Source organism: Leptonychotes weddellii, chromosome 6, assembly GCF_054177405.1.
Source record: "Leptonychotes weddellii isolate Sample4059 chromosome 6, ASM5417740v2, whole genome shotgun sequence".
In the NCBI taxonomy this organism is placed as follows: Eukaryota; Metazoa; Chordata; class Mammalia; order Carnivora; family Phocidae; genus Leptonychotes; species Leptonychotes weddellii.
In genome coordinates this window covers 104,521,892-104,540,513 of record NC_138374.1, presented here as the reverse complement: position 1 = coordinate 104,540,513, position 18,622 = coordinate 104,521,892, and the positions used below count along the sequence as shown (strand labels likewise).

General features: G+C 36.6%; 1 protein-coding gene and 1 long non-coding RNA gene across 2 annotated transcripts in view; one reads left to right on the top strand and one right to left on the bottom strand.

Annotated features, from left to right (window-relative positions):
* ATF3 (activating transcription factor 3) overlaps positions 1–18,622 on the top strand; it is a 165,573-nt gene that overhangs the window by 91,982 nt on the left and 54,969 nt on the right. The window lies entirely within an intron of this gene.
* The window catches only part of LOC145722315 (uncharacterized), a 92,593-nt gene that overhangs the window by 71,406 nt on the left and 2,565 nt on the right, over positions 1–18,622 (bottom strand). The window contains exons 2-3 of the long non-coding RNA XR_014146479.1: positions 12,372–12,506; positions 11,820–11,923 (exon numbers count right to left, since the gene is read on the bottom strand). This is a non-coding gene — a long non-coding RNA (uncharacterized LOC145722315). The remainder of the gene's footprint in view (positions 1–11,819; positions 11,924–12,371; positions 12,507–18,622) is intronic.

Sequence of the window (18,622 nt, the reverse complement as noted above, 5' to 3'; positions counted from 1 at the left end):
GGAAGCCACTCTTAGCCACAAATTGTAGCATATACTCATTCTATGTTAGAGGCCTGCCCCTCATATTTGTGGGGTCCTAGGCAAGAGTACAAATGGAGGACCACATGCCATATGACGAAATGTGTAAAAGTTATAAATCAAGCTAGCAAACTGTTGGGTAAAGCTTATTCTATATATCTATCTTGACAAAAACACCTTCCTAACACCTGTTATAGACTGAATTGTGTCATCCCCCCTCAAATTCCTGCATTGAAGCCCTAATCCCCCCCATATTTGGAGATAGGGCCTTTAAGGAGGTAATTAAAGTTAAATAAGGTCAAAAGGGTGGGGCCCTAATCTGATAGGACTGGTATCCTTATATGAGGAAGAGACACCAGAGATCTCTCTCCTTCTGCAGGTGTGTAGAGGAAGGGCCATGTGAGGACCTAGGGAGAAGGTAGATGTACGCAAGTCAGGAAGAGAGGACTCACCAGAAAACCACCTTGTGGCACCTGGATCTTGGATGTCTGGCCTCCAGAACTGTGAGAAAATAAATATCTGTTGTTTGAGCCACCCAATCTGTGGCATCTTGTTATGGCAGCCCCAGCTGACTAATACAACACCCAAGCTGAAAAATCAGTGAAAGTTTTGGTTTTTTACATGAGCAAAATATGAAAGACAACAGAATTTCCTTATTATTTCATATGTCTGGGTGTTCTGTTGATGAGCTGTATTGGATGAGTATTAAAATAAAGACATACATAATTCATAAATGCTATATAATTACTTTCATTTTAGTAAAATCACTTGGTATGTGGTTATAATCAAGATTTTCACATAATTTATGTTCTATTTCACCTGAATTGTGTTAGTCGCTGAAGCAGATGTTTAGGGCTGTAAGCTATACCATGTCAGGGCTGAGCAGAGGTGTGTGTGTGTGTGTGTGTGTGTGCGTGAATTTACAGGGCCCTCTGAAGCCCAGCATCCAGGGCAGAAAGCCTCTCTTGCCTGGGACTAAGGGTGGGATGCCATTTTATTTAAACCTAAACCTGTAAACATTACATAACACATCTTTTGGCCACCTCTATATTTGGATGAGTATCTTTAGGTGTAGAGTTGTCTTAGGATATGAGTACCATGTAGAGTTTCAGAATTTTTTCCTATACTTGAGGGCATTTTATTCAAATGCAAAACACACTTTATACACAAAAGTAAAGAAGAATAAAGAAATGAATAAATCTTACTCCGTGCAATCAGAACTAAATCCTGTGATTACATCATACTACACATGCAGGTCTTTATCTCACCCCACATCCATCTATCTCTGAGCGCATTTGCCAAAAAGCTGGAAGTTAGATTCCAACAGCAGAACAAAGACAACTTAGGGTCTCCCCTCTAGCTCCCCAAAACCCCCCCACAAAAAACAACAAAAAAACAACCTTATGCGTTTATCTATACTTAGGCAACTATCTTTTCTTTTACTTAAAATATCATTTTGATCACATGAAGAAAACAATAAGTTGTACTACAAATACTGATTCTCTTGGCTGTTCAAAGTCTTCTCTTATTTCCTTTCTCCTAAAGGGGATATAAGAACCAGGTTAATACCCGCTCTTGGTTTTTAAAAAAAAGTGCAAAAAGATATAAAATGAAAGTAAAAATCTTTCTCTTTATTCTTACCCCCAGTAACATTTACCGGAGTTAACCACTGTTAACATTTTCTTGTGGAACTTTCCAGAATTTTTCTAGGCATATACAGGACTTTTTTTTTTTTTAAATCAATGGGGTTATGCCATACGTGCTAATCTGAATTTTACCTTTTTTTTTTTTTAACATTTCAATTTATCCTGAAGATATTTCCATTGTATCACACATAGAACAAGCTTATCTCCTAAAGTTCTTTAAAAACGAAATGAGGTAGTTATCTATCATTAACCCCAGAGCTGGGGTATATTAGGCTCTCAAAAAATGTTTCCTTCCTCCCTTTCATTAACAGAAGAATCACACGAATTTGTGATTGTGATCATGGAGTATTTGGTCAGGTAAATATAAATGTAGGTGTAGGAAGTCACAGAATTACAGAATTTAGAGTGGACGGCTCTTACAGATTACTTGATTTACAGGGTGGAGCCTGTACCCAAACCAAGTCTTTGCTTTCAGTTTGGTGTTCCTTTAATCCTTTTTCATTTCTAATATAATTTTGATTTTTATATTCTACATTTCTTAAATATTAAAGTAGAGCATGTAAAGGTGTTAAACAATGATAATAAATCAATTTGTGTATGCAGCTTAAAAGCAACAAGCCAGTAATTTTCATTTAGAGAAGGTAACTCAAACCAAAGATAATATATGGTTAATTTGAAAAATATTAATTGTGGCAGAAAACTCAAAAGTATTACTTCTGGGAAGAAAGACTTAGGGTCTGGAGTGTAAAAAAAGATTTACTTCTTCCACTGTCTGAATTTGTTTACATATACATTCATTTTTCTGCTTGAAAAACTAGAATTAATATGTGTAGAGAGTTGGGCAATGTTTGGTATTCTTGTGTTTTGCCTGAGGATCCATCCCTCAAAGCCTTTAAAATGCTAATGGAAGGAGCAGAGATCCGGTATTCAGGGTGGAAAAGAGGTGGGTTAACATCGAGAATCCAGGAGAGTGCTCTTAACGTCGGAAAGGGAACGACACTTGGGAGTTCCCAGTGGAGGATAAAGGGAATTATGATGAGAACTTATACCCTGCCACTTGGCCAGTAAAGTGAATTTACTTTGCAGTTGTTCTAAAAAACACAGGTTTGTTTGAGAATAAGAGAGAAATGGGGGGAAAATATAAAAAGTGAAATTACTCCATTTAATCTGGCTGAAAAATTTAGGGAATAACTGATTGGGCCAACATAATAGTGATGTAGAATAAGCTCTTTTGTTCTGAAGGGACTAGCTTGTTTTTCTCCTAAACATATGATGATCCAAGGAAGCCGCCTAAAATGAGGTTAGGCAATCTATCACATGACCCGAAGTCACCCAGTTCAGACTCCCATCTGAAAAATGAAATTCTGAAAGACTCGTGTTTCCATCACAATGATGGAGTGAAGGCACAATAGAGCAAAGCAAAAAAAGGCTAAGGCTTAAGTTTTGGCAATTCAAATACTCTGTTGTCTAAGAGTCATTTAAAGCACAGAACCATAGAAGTGGAAGGAATCTTAAAGGTCACTGAGCCCCCTCATTTTCCAGATGAGGAACAAACAGGGGCCCAGGGACTCATCTAGGTCTCACTCCACGGCTCCTAAGTCAATGCTCCGTTACCTGGCCCCTCCTCCCACAGAGTGTTTATTTCCAGTGGCCTGATGTTTGCCCATCCTATGCCTACCCCTCTTTTAAAAACGATTTTGTGGGGCGCCTAGGTGGCTCAGTTGGTTAAGTGACTGCCTTCGGCTCAGGTCATGATCCTGGAGTCCCGGGATCGAGTCCCACATCGAGTCCCACATCGGGCTCCCTGCTCAGAGGGGAACCTGCTTCTCCCTCTGACCTTCCCCCCTCTCATGTGCTCTCTCTCTCTCACTCTTTCAAATAAATGAATAAATAAAAAATAAAAATAAATAAATAAAAACGATTTTGTTTCTCTTTTCCCTCTACTAATTCTATGAAATTATAAATCTAATACAAGGGGATCATATATCTTTACTTGAGGAAAATGTTTGGTGGACACCTAAGCTATATAAAGACACTTCCTTTATGAAAGGTGTGGGAAAATAATGACCATCCCTCAAATCATTCTGATCCTAGGGTACAAAGATGGAGGAGAAGGTGGGTGTGGAGAAGCAGGTACCTTATTGAAACATTCATATTACACACAGATACACACACACACACACACAAACCAGGTACACCAAGCACACCAAGCATATAGACAAAAACAGACCATGCCCATTCAAGGGTATGAAACAGAGACTGCAAGAGAAAGAGTAAGAGAGTCTTGATTCATTCCAAAATACTGGTAAGATCTATGCTTTCAACAAAAATTTAAATGTACGTTATTGTTGACTATAGGTACAACATTGTACAGCAGATCCTTGGAGCTTATTCATCTTACCTAACAAATGTTTTGCCTTATTGATTAGTAAATCCCTATTTCCCCTTCTCCCCAATCCCTGACAACCACCATTCCACTCCTTGATTCTAGTAACTTGACTATTTCAGATATATCATATTAGTGGAATTGTTCAGTATTTATCTTTCTGTGACTGACCTACTTCACTTAGCATAATGTTCTCAAGATTCATCCACATTATCGCATATTGCAGAATTCCCTTCTTTAAGGCTGAATAGTACCCCATTGCATGTATACACCACATATTTTCATTCATCTGTTGATGGACAAGTTTAGGCTCTTGCCATATCTTGGCTATTGTGAATAGTGCTGCAATGAACATAGCAGTGCTAATATCTCTTTGAGATCCTGATTTCAATTCTTTTGGATACTCAGGATGGGATTGCTGGACCATATGGTACTTCTCCTGGGAATTTTTTGAGGAACCCCCATTCTGTTTTCCAAAGCAGCTGCACCATTTGGCATTCCCACCAAAAGTATGCAAAAGTTCCAATTTCTCCACATTCTCACCAACACTCATCTTTTGTTTTGTGATAATAGGCACTCTGAAAGGCGTGAGGTGGTATGTCATCATGATTTTCATTTGTTTTTCCCTAATGATTAGTGGCACTGGGCATTTTTTCATATACCAGTTGGCTATTTTTATGTCTTCTTTGGAAAAATGTCTATTCAAGTCCTTAATGTATTTTCTAATCCAATTATTAGGTTGTTGGTGGTGGTTTATCTTTTTTTTCTTTTTACTATTGAGTTGTAGGACTTCCTTATATATTGTATAAGTCAGGATTCTCCAGAAAAAACTGCATCAATTTATATATGTATGTATGTATTTATATGTATATGTGTGTGTGTGTGTGTATATATATATATATACAAGAAGAAATTCATTATAGGAATTGGCTCACATGGTTATGGAGGCTGAGAAGTCCTACAACCTGCCATCTGCAATCTGGAGAACCAGTAAAGTCAGTGGTATAATTCAGTAGGAGTTCAAAGTCCTGAGAACCAGGGGAACCTATGGTATAAGGCTTAGAGTTTCAAGACCCAAGAACCATGAGCTTTGACACCCAAAAGCAGGAGAAAATAGACGTCCCAGCTCAAGAAGAGAGAAAATTCACCATTCCTCCACATTTTTGCTCTGTTCAGGCCCTCCATGGATTGGATGATGCCTGGGCACTTTGGTGAAGGTGGACCTTCTTTACTCAGTCTACTGATTCAAATACTTAGATCTTCCAGAAACACCTTTACAAACATACCCAGAAATAATGTTCTACCAGATATCTGGGCATCCTTGAGCCCAGTCAAGCTGACACCTAAATGAGCCATCTTGTATATTCTGGAGATTAACCTCTTATCAGTTACATGGTTTGCAAATATTTTCTCCCATTCCACAGGTTGCTTTTTCACTCTGTTGATTGTTTCCTTTGTTGTGCAGAAACTTTTAGTTCAATGTAGTCCCACTTCTTTATTTTTTGTTTTCGATGTCAGTGCTTTTAGTGGCATATTCATTAAATCATTGCCAAGGTCAATGTGATGAAACCTTTCCCTTCTTCTTTCTTCTAAGTGTTTTACAGTTTGGGGTTTTATGTTTAAGTATTTAATCCATTTTGAGTGGATTTCTGTGTATGGTGCAAGAAAAGGGTCCAATTTCATTCTTCTGTATGTGGATATCCAGTTTCTTCAGCACCATTTGTTAAAGACACTATCCTTTCCCCACTGTGTGTTCTTGGCACCTTTGTCAAAGACCAGTTCACGGTATATGTGTGGATTTATTTCCATGCTGCTGGATTCGGCTTGCTAGTATTTTGTTGATGATCTTTGCATCTATACTCATTAGGAGCCTTGGCATGTAGTTTCCTTTTCTTGTGGTATCTTCATCTGGCTTTGGTGTAAGGGTGATGCTGGCTTCATAAAATCAGTTTGGAAGTATTCCCTAGTCTTCAGGTTTTTGGAAGAGTTTGAGAAGGATTGGTATTAATTCTTTAAATGTTACAGAATTCTCCAGTGAAACCATCTTGTCCTGGGCTTTTGTTAGGAAGTTTTAGATTACTGATTCAATGTCCATACTGGTTATAAGTCTGTTCAGACTGTCTACTTCTTCATGATGTAATTTGATAGGCTGTATGTTTCTACAAATTTATCCATGTCCTGTAGGTTATCCAGTTTGTTGGTTTATAACTGCTCACAGTAGTCTCTTATGATCCTTTTAATTTCTGTGGTATCAGTTGTAATGTCTTTTCTTTCATTTCTGATTTTATGTGAGGCTTCCCTTTTTTCTTTGGTCTAATTCATCCATTTTGTTTATCTTTCCAAAAAAACAACTCTTAGTTTTATTCATTTTTGTATCTTTTTCTGTTTTCTATTTTATTTCTGCTCAAATCTTTGATATTTCCTTCTTTATGCTAACTTTGGGCTTAGTTCTTCTTTTTCTAGCTCCCTGAAGTATAAGGTTAGATTGTTTATTTGATATCTTTCTTCTTTTTTGATGTTTATCACTATGAATGTCCCTGCTTTTGCTGAATTCCATAAGTTTTAGTATGATGTGTTTTCATTTTTGTTTGTCCTGAGGTACTTCTAATTTCCTTTTTGATTTCTCCTTTGGCCCAGTAGTTGTTCAAGAGTGTGTTGTTTAATTTGCACATATCTGTGCATTTTCTTCCAGTTTTCCTTCTGCCATTGACTTCTAGTTTCATTCCATGTAGTCAGAAAAGATACTTGATATGATTTCAATCTTCTTAAATTTCCTAAGACTTGTTTTGTGACCTAATGTGTGATCTATCCTGAAGAAAGATCTGTATGCACTTGAGAAGGTATATGCTTTGGGTGGAATGTTCTGTATAACATCTATGAGGTCCATTTGGTCAACAGTGTTGTTCAAATCCTCTGTTTCCTTATTGATTTTCTATCTGGATGTTCTATCCATTATTGAAAGTAGGATATTGACATCTCCTATTATTACTGGATCTCTATGTATTTCTCCCCTCATTTCTATCAATGTTTGTTTTATATATTTAAGTGCTAGGATGTTGTATGCATATATAATTGTTATACCTTCCTGGTGGATTGATCCTTCAATCATTATATGATGTGCTTTGTATCGGGACATTTTTTGACTTAAAATCTATTTTTTCTAATACATGCATAGCCACCTCTATACTCTTTTGGTTACCATTTACATGGAGTATCTTTTTCTTCCTTTTACTTTTAGCATATATGTGTCCTTAAATCTAAAGTGAGTTTCAAAAAAAAAAAAAAAAAAAAAAAAAATAAAGTGAGTTTCTTGTAGACAGTATATTGTTGGGTCTTTTTTTGTTGTTGTTGTTGTTGTTTTGTTTTTTATCCATTCAGCCACTCTATGCCTTTTGATAGGGAATTCAATCCATTTACATTTAATTATTGATAGGGAAGAATTTACTACTGCCATTGTGTTAGTTATTTTCTATTAGTCTTGTACTCCTCTTGTCTGTTTTTACCTCTTGTTTTCCTGTGTATATATGGATATACATACATATCTATATGGATATATAGTCTCTATATGTCTCTCTCTGTATCTATCTATATGTCTATATATATGTCTATCTAAATATATTGCATTGGTATGTTTTAATTCCTTTCTTTTTTTCTTTTGTGTAACTACTATAGGGATTTTGTGTGCATGTATGGGGGTTACCTTGGAGCTTACATAAAATATTTATAGTTATAACAGTCTATTTTTTTAAAAAGAGATTTTATTTTTAAGTTATCTCTACACCTAACATGGGGCTTGAACTTTGTGACCTTGAGATCAAGAGTTGCATGGTCTTCCAACTAAGCCAGCCAGGTGCCCCTGTAACAGTCTATTTTAACAACTTAAGTTCAATTACATATAAAAACTCTAAACTTCAACTTCTCCCCCAATACTTTATGTTACTGTTGTCACAATTTACATGCATTCATGTTGTGCATCTTTTAACGTATTTTTAGGTACATTTACTTTTAATACTTTTGTCTTTTAACTTCTATACTAGAATTAAAATTGATTTACCCACTACTATTATAGTAATATGATGTTCTGTATTTGTCCATATATTTACCTTTACCAAAGTTCCATACTATCTTATGCTATTATGTTGTTATTTAGCATCCTTTTAACTTGAAGAATTCTCTTTAGCATTTCTCCTAAGGCAGGGCTAGTGGTGATGAACTCCCTGAACTTTTGTCTGGGAAAGTCTATTTCTCCTTCCTTTATGATGGACAATTTTGCTGAGTACAGTATTCTTGGTTGGCAATTTTTTTTCTTTTAACACCTTAAATATGTCATTCTATCCCCTTCTGGTCTGCAAGGTTTCTGCTGAAAAATCCACTGATAGTCCTATGAGGGTTCTCTTGTACATGCCAAGTTGCTTTTCTCTTGTTGCTTTCAAAATTGTCTTTGTCTTTGCTTTTGACAGTTTGATTGTGTGTCTCAGTGTGGATTTCCTTGCATTCATCTTAACTAGTGTTTTGGGAGCTTCTTGGCTCTGGATGTCCATTTCCTTCCACAGGTTTGTTCAGACATTATTTCTTTGCATAAGCTTTCTGATCCTTTCTCTCTCCCTCTCTTCTCTGGGATTTTCATAATGCATATATTACTCTGTTTGATGATGTCCCTTAAGTTTTCTTCACTCTCTTTCATTCTTTTTCTTTTTGCTCCTCTGACTGAATTATTTCCAATGACTTGTTTTCAAGTTCACAGACTCTTTCTTCTGTTTGATCTAGTCTGCTATTAAACCCCTCTAGTGAATTTTTCAGTTTGGTTATTGTGTTCTTCAGCTCCATGATTTCTGTTTGGTACTTTTTAATATTGCCTATATTTCTGTTGAAATTCCCACTTTGGTCATGCATTTTTCTCTTGACCTCAAAAAGCATCTTTATGACAGTTATTTTGAATTCTGTCAGGTAAATCCTATAACTCCATTTCATTAGAGTCAGTTTCTAGAAATTTATTTTCCTTCTCTGTTTGGAACACCTTTGCCTGATTCTTCATTTTCTTTGTCTGTGTTGGTGTCTGTACGCTGAGCAAAGCAGGCACCTGCACCAGTCTTCATGGACTGACCTTGTATAAGAGAAGACTCCCACCTATCAACCCTGCCCAGGATTTAGGGAGCCTCTATCAACTCTTTTCCTCCACAGGGAGAAGCAGGAAGCTGTGGTTTTTGTCTGCTTGCTCTGTGCTAAGTCAGGTGTGAGGAAGCTATTGTATCTATCAGTCCAAACCACAGTCCCCATTCTCCCCGAGGTGCTAGATAGCACCAGACTCATCAGAGCTCCAAGACTGACATCTGTTCACTTTGTGCTTAGCAGGAAGGAAGATCTATGACATCTACCAACCAAAGCTGCTGTTTCCATTCTCCCTCAGGTGGCTAGATTATGCTGGACCCATCAGAGTTCTAAGACTTACAAGACAGAACCAGTCCTCTGGGAGCTCCCTGGGAAATTCCAGGGTGCTAGATGCATAAACCAAACTCTCCCTTCCCTAGGAGAAGCTGGGAGTTAGGGGTTCTCCTCCTGATTGTACGGCATTGTGCTGGGAGCAGGGACTCTGGTGAAAAGGGGTCCTGAATCTCCCTACTGGCTTTGGTGAGTATGGTTTCATATTCACCTAGGATGCAAGAGACTTTCAATTAGTCTCTAGATTTTACATAAAATGAATTTGTTCATGAGTTGTTGCTGAGCTGGTGTGTTTGTGAGGGAAGCAGGATCCAGGGCTTCCTACTTTGCCATCTTGCCAATATCACTTCTGAAAATTCTTTTTGTATAGATTTTTCTAGAGTCAAAATAATTTGCCTAAATTTAGAAATTTTTTATGAAAAAATATCCTCTTCAACATCTGTGATATTTTCTCACTTATAAAACTGATTTCTAAATTTATGACAGTTTTATTTATAAAAATACATCATTCAGTATTTCAGAGATCATTGCTTCTAAATCATATCAAGTTTGATAAAAATATTTTTCTATTTTTAAAAAGAGCAAAAATTAACAACAGTCATAAAAAAATAAAAGAACTGGTTAGATATATTTTTGCAGCAATGACAAATGTTGATTTAAGAGAGAAGAAATATTGTTTCGCTGAATTTTTATTTAATATATGGAAATTTACTTCGGGTCGGAATAAAAATGTCACCATGGACTCTATTAGGCTACCACCGTATTTTCTAGTCTTCAGTTTCAAGCATTTCTAGACTCTATTAAAGACAGCAGAAATGCTACCATAGTAATAACTGACCTATAAGTGGCAGGGAGGCAGTTTATTATTTTGAAGTATAATCCTATTAGTTAGCTTCCTGGAAAAGAGCAGGTAATAGTACTGTACAAACAGAAGTCTACTTTTAAGGTTTCAAATTTTAGGGTGTCAGAGAGATTTAGTTATTTATGTGTAAATAAACATATTCTGCTAGACACAAAAGAGATTAATAGCAAAAACTTTTATCTTTCTAAAGGTTGGTTCAAAAGCTATTTAAAAAATACACTTCTTTCTAAGGTTTATTCAATAACCAGTGAACTATAGGTTAAATAATGGCAAACACTCAAGGAGTTATAAAAATTATGCTTGATTTTCCATTAAGAATTATTATTATAATAATGTAAGATATGATATAATAAGAATTATTAAAAATAATTCTTAATGGAAAATCTATCAGATGAAAGCAAAAGGGGTTGAATTTTTTAAAACTGACAACTGTACACGTGGTGTCGTAAATTCTCATCAGTGGTTAGGGGGATGATATGTGATAGGTAACTGAAAATTCTAGTCAGTTGTCCAAACTATAGCTTCTAACTAAATGCAATCTTAATTATTAATATAAGTCTGGTTATAGGAAATAAATGCTTATGAAAGATTGCTTGATGGACATGATATCCTGAATGTTACCTGGTGGAGAAACAGGGCAATCAGAAAGTTTTCTATCTAGATTGTACTGGGAGTTAGATTAATGGGAGAGCCAGAAAATCCAGTCTAAAGGTACTAAAACATTAGTGGAAATGTAACGCATTAGAGAAAATTGCGTTTATCAAAATTTCTCTCAGAAACTGAGATAGGACAGCATACTCTGATGAGCCATTTGGGGTGGGGCACGAGACCCCCAAATGAACATGCTCCAACATCCAGACAGTTGCTAAACTGCCTATTACTGAGGACAAGTGCAGTTAAGAGAACTTGTTTTGCTTTAAGGGGGCTAGTTTGGGGAAAGAGCTAAATTGTCCAGGATAACAGACTAACCTACCAACCTCCTTCTAGCCTCCCATGAAGTTTAATGGGATGTCAATTAATAATATCCTGACTAGCCATTCACATGCTCTTGATTCATCTTGGAGAGTACTCCTGAGTCCTTACAGAATTGTCTTTACTTAATAATGCTTTGGGGCTGTAAGGTACACTCTAAGAAAGTCATATGAAACACAATATTCTATTGTGGGGATAAAATTAAGAGCGAAGGATCCTTTTTATAAGATCTACAATAAGTCTTTTGGGAAACAACCACTTTGTTTTTATCTTAAGGAATTATAGAACTTGCAAGTGAGCTTACTTTCCCTTTTGCTTTGGATGCTAGGAGACTTAAGGGCCAGATTTGCCATCTCATTCTTGAAACAGGTTCAGAGTATGTGTTTCTCTTCCTCTTATTTCTTAGCTTCTATTTTCTTAACTAATTTTTCCTTTCACCTGTACTCCTTCAATTTTTATTTTAATCTTCTGTGTTAGTAATACTTTTGAAAGTTACCTTTATTCCTCTGCAACACTAGTTGGAGCCCCTGGTTCCAGGATCTGACACCTTCCTCTTGGTTTATTCTCTCATTTTGACAGAGCAGCCCCTCTAGCAGCTTCCTGAGACAAGGGCAAATGAGAAATAATTTTTTTTGAGATCTCGCTTATTTGAAATTGTCTTTATTCTACCCTCACCCTGGAGAGTTTGGCTGGCCATAGAAAAGTCTTTTTTTTTCTGGGCTTATTGGGCATTTAAAAAGTAGTATTCTTTGTTTCATTATGTTTATAATTTAGCTATTCTAATGCCATTGTACTGATCAAATTATTTAACAACTTTAGGAAATCAGAGCAGGTAAATAACTGAACCAGTTTTCTGAACCTTAATACTATATAATATATACAAAGTAACACTGTATAAAGGGAAACTTTGGAGTTTTCACTGTATATTTTTCAAAATATTTAGATACCTATTTTTTTTCCATGTTGTTTGTATAACTTCCTTACTCCTTTCCTTTTGTATTCTAGATGCCATATGCCAAGCTGGCTTATATGGGATAATATTACTAACCCTTTTTGGTGCCTTGCTCTGTTTGCTCATTCATTCATCATTCATTCAGTCAATATCTCTCCCTTTCTCAATTTCCCCATCTGGTTTCCTTTCTCTTCACCATTGCCACTCTTCTTTCTTTCCTCCAAGAAAATCCTGTAAATGAAAATCTGTAATTAACCAAAACACAAACTGGGAGGGTAATTACACTGCTTGAGCCCACAGGTCAGATCCAGCCACCTCCATCTGCATTCTAAAAGCTAATTCTCTCCTCCACCATAGACAGCTGTGGTACCTGAGTTAAAATACCTTAAGATTTCAAGTTGAAAGGATTGGGCTATGAGCAAGACTCTCTGCCAGGTGCTTTAATCTCAAATTCCTCCTCATAGCAGTTCTAATGAATTTTGGTTTTTTATTGTGATTTTATAGATAGGAAAACTGATGCTCATAGAAATGAATTTTCCTGAAGTTTTATAGCTAAATAAATGATAAAGTCAGTATTCAAATGTAGGTCCACATGAAACGATGCTCAGCATCACTAATCATCAGGGAAATGCAAATCAAAACCACAATGAGATATCACCTTACGCCTGTCAGAATGGCTAGCATCAAAAGGACAAGAAATAACAAGTGTTGGTGAAGATGTGGAGAAATGGGAACCCTCGTGCACTGCTGGTGGGAATGTAAACTGGTACAACCACTATGGAAAACAGTATGGAGGGTCCTCAAAAAATTAAAAATAGAAATACCATATGATCCAGTAATTCCACTGGATATTTACCCAAAGAAAACAAAACTACAAATTTGAAAAGGTATATGCACCCCTATGTTTATTGCAGCATTATTTGCAATAGCCAACTTATCGACGCAACCTAAATGTTCACTGATAAATGAATGGATAAAGATGCGGTGTACATATGTATACACACACACACACACACACAAACACACACACTGGAATATCACTCAGGTATAAAAAAGAATGAGATCTTGACATTTACAACATTGGTAGAACCAGAGGGTATTATGCTAAGTGAAATAAGTAAGACAGAAAGACAAATACCGTATGATCTCACTTATACGTGGAATCTAAAAAACAAATGAACAAGTAAGCAATCAAACAAACAAAAAAAACAGACACAGACTCATAAATACAGAGAACATTACTGGTGGTTGCCAGAGCGGAGGGGGTTGGGGGGGGTTGGGCAAAATACGTGAAGGGAATTAAGAGATACAAATTTCCAGTTACAAATGAGTCAAGGAGATAAAAAGCACAGCCTAGGGAATATAGTTAATAACACTGTAATTAACGTTGTGTGGTGACAGATGGCAATTACACTTATGGTGGTAAGCCCAGGACAGTGTATAGAAGTGTCAAATCACTAGTGAGTTGCAGAGCTGAAACTAATATAACACTGTACATCAACTATACTTCAATTTAAAAAAAGGATGAAAGAAATTTAGATCTAACTCTAAAATCTAGGTTTTTAACTGAGCTTTAAGTTTTAACCTAGCACTACCAACACTCTCAATGTTTATTGGAGAAAATCCTAGTCATTCTCAAACCCCTCTCTGCTCAGCTTGGAACAAAGAAAATTCCATCATTTAATAAGTATTAGGCTTTTTTTGTATGGAAGAGATGGTAATAAACAATGAAGATGACATTGTTCTTGCTCTTAACTTGCTTATTTCAGAAGGTTAGAGACAATATTCCACTTTTAATATTCACTGAAAAGACTAAAATACAAGCTAGCAAAAGAAAATGCCTTAAGGATTTAGTTACATCAAGATATTTGAGATGGAGGGGCACCTGGGTGGCTCAGTGGGTTAAGCATCTGCCTTCGGCTCAGATCATGATCCCAGGGTCCTGGGATTGAGTCCCACATTGGGTTCCTTGCTCAGCAGGGAGCCTGCTTCTCTCTCCACCTGCTGCTGCCCCTGCTGTGCTCTCTCACTCGCTCTGACAAATAAACAAAATCTTTAAAAAAAAAAAAAAAGATGTTTGAGATGGATGTAGGGTGAAGAAAGGTAAACATACATCAAGGAGATGGAATAAAACAATAAAATCAATCCTTCACTTTGTTTTGAACACTTCTATCGAATCATTTTAGAGTAATATATTCAAAACTTAGGTTTGTTTCAGTTACATTTGCCTTCCCACTAAAGTTATAATCTGGTGTACAATAATAATGGCCCAAGGCCTGTGTACCAGGCATGTTTTTAAAAGTCTTATTTTATTTAAAATTTTATTTTCAGGATAATGAATTAACTAAAAGGGGCACAAGTGAACTTTCTGGGGTGGTAGAAATGTTCTCTCTTGATTGTGGTAATGCTTATATGGCTGTGTTTGTCAGAATTCATAGAACTTCACACCTAAAAGAATACATTTTTCTGCATGTAAGTCACCTCAGTAAACTTGACTTAAAAAAAAAAGCCTGAAATCTTAACTACCCAGCTAAAAATAAAATAAAATTTAAAATACAGTTTACAATTTAGGTGTAAAACAAATCTTATTTACATGATTGAAGCAGATCTTGTAATTTTTTTGTATTTATTTATAACACTAATAATCCAATTGGATTTTATATAATTCAATATAATAATATCAACATTTTAAAATAGGATATAAGAAAAATGTTTTGAGTTCTTTTTTTAAAGTAAGGATTTGGATCGCAAAATCTTTATTATAACCATAATGTCACTAAGGCAATGTTCTCTATATTTTTTTTAAAGATTTTATTTATTTATATGACAGAGAGATAGAGAGCACAAACAAGGGGAGCGGCAGGCAGAGGGAGAGGGAGAAGCGGACTCCCGCTGGGCAGGGAGCCCGACCTGGGGCTCGATCCCAGGACCCTGGGATCATGACCTGAGCCGAAGGCAGATGCTTAACCGACAGAGCCACCCAGGCGCCCCTATAATATTTTTTAAAATCTCAAACAAAATAATCTAAATCTGTTAAAAATTTCAATGATTTAAATTTCCAGAATATCACCATAAATGCTGCTTACATAATATGCTGGAAATTCTACATTTAATAGTTAAAGACAAAGAATTATCTGTTAGCTCTATTAATTGATAGATTCCATTGTGTCCTAAAACATAATTGTAGCTCTGCTTCTAAAAAAGGCAAAGGAAAAGACATGACTGTTTTCAACAAACCTGGATTTAAAAAGATAACAACACTGGGGCGCCTGGGTGGCTCAGTTGGTTAAGCGACTGCCTTCGGCTCAGGTCATGATCCTGGAGTCCCTGGATCAAGTCCCGCATCGGGTTCCCTGCTCGGCAGGGAGTCTGCTTCTCCCTCTGACCCACCCCCATCTCATGCTCTCTCTCTCTATCTCATTCTCTCTCTCAAATAAATAAATAAAATCTTTAAAAAAAAAAAATAAAAAGATAACACTATTAAGAACACAGGAAGGGGTAATTAAGTGATGTCTCCTCTTTATTAAGTTTTCAATAGATGAAAAAGCATCCAAGAAACCATTTACAAAGGGCCCAGCCTCATAATTGTTTTAGAGACCAAAGTCACTGGAATCTGGCTGGTAAAACAATACTAAATTACACATCAAACGTAACAACTTAGATTTTTAGGATCTCGACTTGAATACCCTCTGTTCTTATTCTATCAGACACACCAAAGCCAACCAAGTCAGTTTAAATTAAGAGGACTAATATAATTCCAAGCCCTGGAAACTCTGGAACAAAGGTACTTGTGTAACAGAAAGAACTTTTTCATTTTGATTAAATGAATATAATTGTGGCAGATGTCATTTATCAAAAAATACACACCTGACTTTTTTTCTAATATGGAAGCAAAGTGTATTTTTATTTGTGACTGTAATAAAAATGCCCATTGTGTTTGGTAAATTAACTTTTAGAAGAATGAAAAATACCTTAAGTGCTAATATCTATAACATCTGTAACAACTGCCCTCTCCCAATAGCCATCTTAACATTCTCAGTTGTTTTTTTGTTTTTTTTTGTTTTTGTTTTTGTTTAGGGAGGGAGGGGGTTGGGGGAGGGGCATAGGGAGAGAGAGAATCTTAAGCAGGCTCCACACCCAGGGTGGAGCCCGATGACCCTGAGATCATGACCTGGGCAGAAATCAAGAATCCGTCACTCAACCGACTGAGCCACCCAGGTGCCCCAACATTTTCAGTTTTAAAAGCTAGACAGGCTCCACCGTATCTTTTGAATACCAATAAAATCTGATTTTGTTCATGTGTTTAAGTGTTCTCTAATGTTTTTAACTTTACTAATATATAACAATGAAAAACTGCATAAAAATCTGAGAAAGTATTCAAAGCATTACTTCGCTGGGAATGACTACATTCTGGATATTAAAGGACAACTAACTTGCTAAGAACAAATGCTCTGAGGCTGTTTGTGAAAAAATGCTGGTGTCAGGACATCCATGATACCTACAAAAGGTGTCCTAGCATGTAACAGAATAGTGCCAACTAAGTAAAAAAATATTACTCTAAGAATTCTTATTCTTTCCAAAATTGTGATCAAATAAATTGAGTGAACAGTATTTATTAAAAGTACATAGATCATGGAAGTATTTTGGTATCAGCTATCTCTGGGAGGTAGGTTCACCAGTCTGAAACTCAACCAAGTGAAGTCCTTGCAGTGACAGTTGCTTATGTTGGGGGGAGAGGGTGGAGAGGTCAGAGTTCTAAAATGACAATGACAATTAAGGCAGGAGTGAGTCAAGAGTAAGCAATAGCAAAGGCTGGTCCTAAGGAGGCACCCAAGAGAAGGGAAGGTCGTGGGCTCACTGGCTTGGTGCTCTTCAAAGAGGACTGAAGGGGACTGAACAAGGAGTCAGGTAAGATTTGCTAGTGTGGAGGGAATTAAAGGGTTATGTGAATAGAAAATCAGAAAGTTTGGAATAGAATTTGAAAGCTAGAGAGTTATCCTAAGGAAGGAAGTGGCTATGTTGTATGTGCTACTGGGGGAGGGGATTCTGAGTTGGTTACTGGTATTTAAACACCTGCCCTAATTAGGTGTGTTCATCGGGTGTGAGTGCGATGAACTTTGACAGACATTCCAGATAAGGGGGTAAAGGCCCAGGGTTAAAGCTACTTTGTGAATCCTAGAGTGAGAAGGAGACATTGTGGCATAACATTATGGGACGTGGGTTCACATCCCTTGAGCTTTGGAAATCAATAGGTCTGTGATGGTTAACAAATTTATTAACTTGACTGGGCCATAGGGTGGTCAGATGTTTGGTCAAACATTATTCTGAGCGTTTCTGTGAGGATGTTTTTGGATGAGATTAATATTTACATTGGCAGATTAAGTAGCTGCCCTCTATAACATTGGTGGGCCTCATCCAGTCAGTTGAAGTCCTGTAAAAATTAAAAGACGGACTCTCCCCCAGTGAGAGCGAATTCTTCCTGCCTTTGGACTTAGAACAGAACCATACCATTGGCTCTCCCGGGTCTCCAGCTTGCCAACTCACGCTGCAGATCTCAGGAGGTGCAAACCTCCATACACATGTGAGCCAATTCTTTATAATAAATCTCTTATATACACATATATAATAATAACTGAAATAATTTCATAAAGCATTGGGCACAGGGCCTGGCACATAGTGCTCAACAAATGGAAGTTGTTATTTTTATATTATTATATAATATTTTGAGAATACTCTATTTTGAGAAAAAAATCCAGGTGAAACAGTGCCTAAAAATGGTGAGGAGGGTGGTATCAAAGTGAATAGGAACTGTCCACGCTGAACCTAGCCAATAGCAAAGTGTCCCTTGGGTCTTTCCTTCTAGCTTTCTTCTGTTTTCATGAAAGTTACTTTCTGTGTTTCATCACACTCATGGAACTCTTTGTGTGGGAAAATGTAGCTGAACCACCTTCTAAAACCCTAATTAAAATCTCGTTAAAAATCTTCCAAATACATATCACTCTTTCTTGACTTAATTAAACACAGTGGATATTAAAATGTGGACCTTCTGATGGGATTTTGCAGAGGTACTAGTTATTGCTGAAAATATCAGTAACCACTGTAACATACTATGTATGTATTTTCAAAACTAGATCTTTGGTAGCAACTTATTTTTTCATCAGCCTTTTGTAAAATTGAGTGTGGCATCAATTCCAGCTTGCTGAGTTCTGGCTAGTAAAGTTTGATGGTAAAAATCCCCCGCTCTTTGACCGTGGTAACTTTTAAGGGAGAGAGTAAATCTCTTCATTTTATATCCTTAAATCTTCTCTCAGGGTAGGTATGAAGTACTGTGCAGAAACCAAATCTAT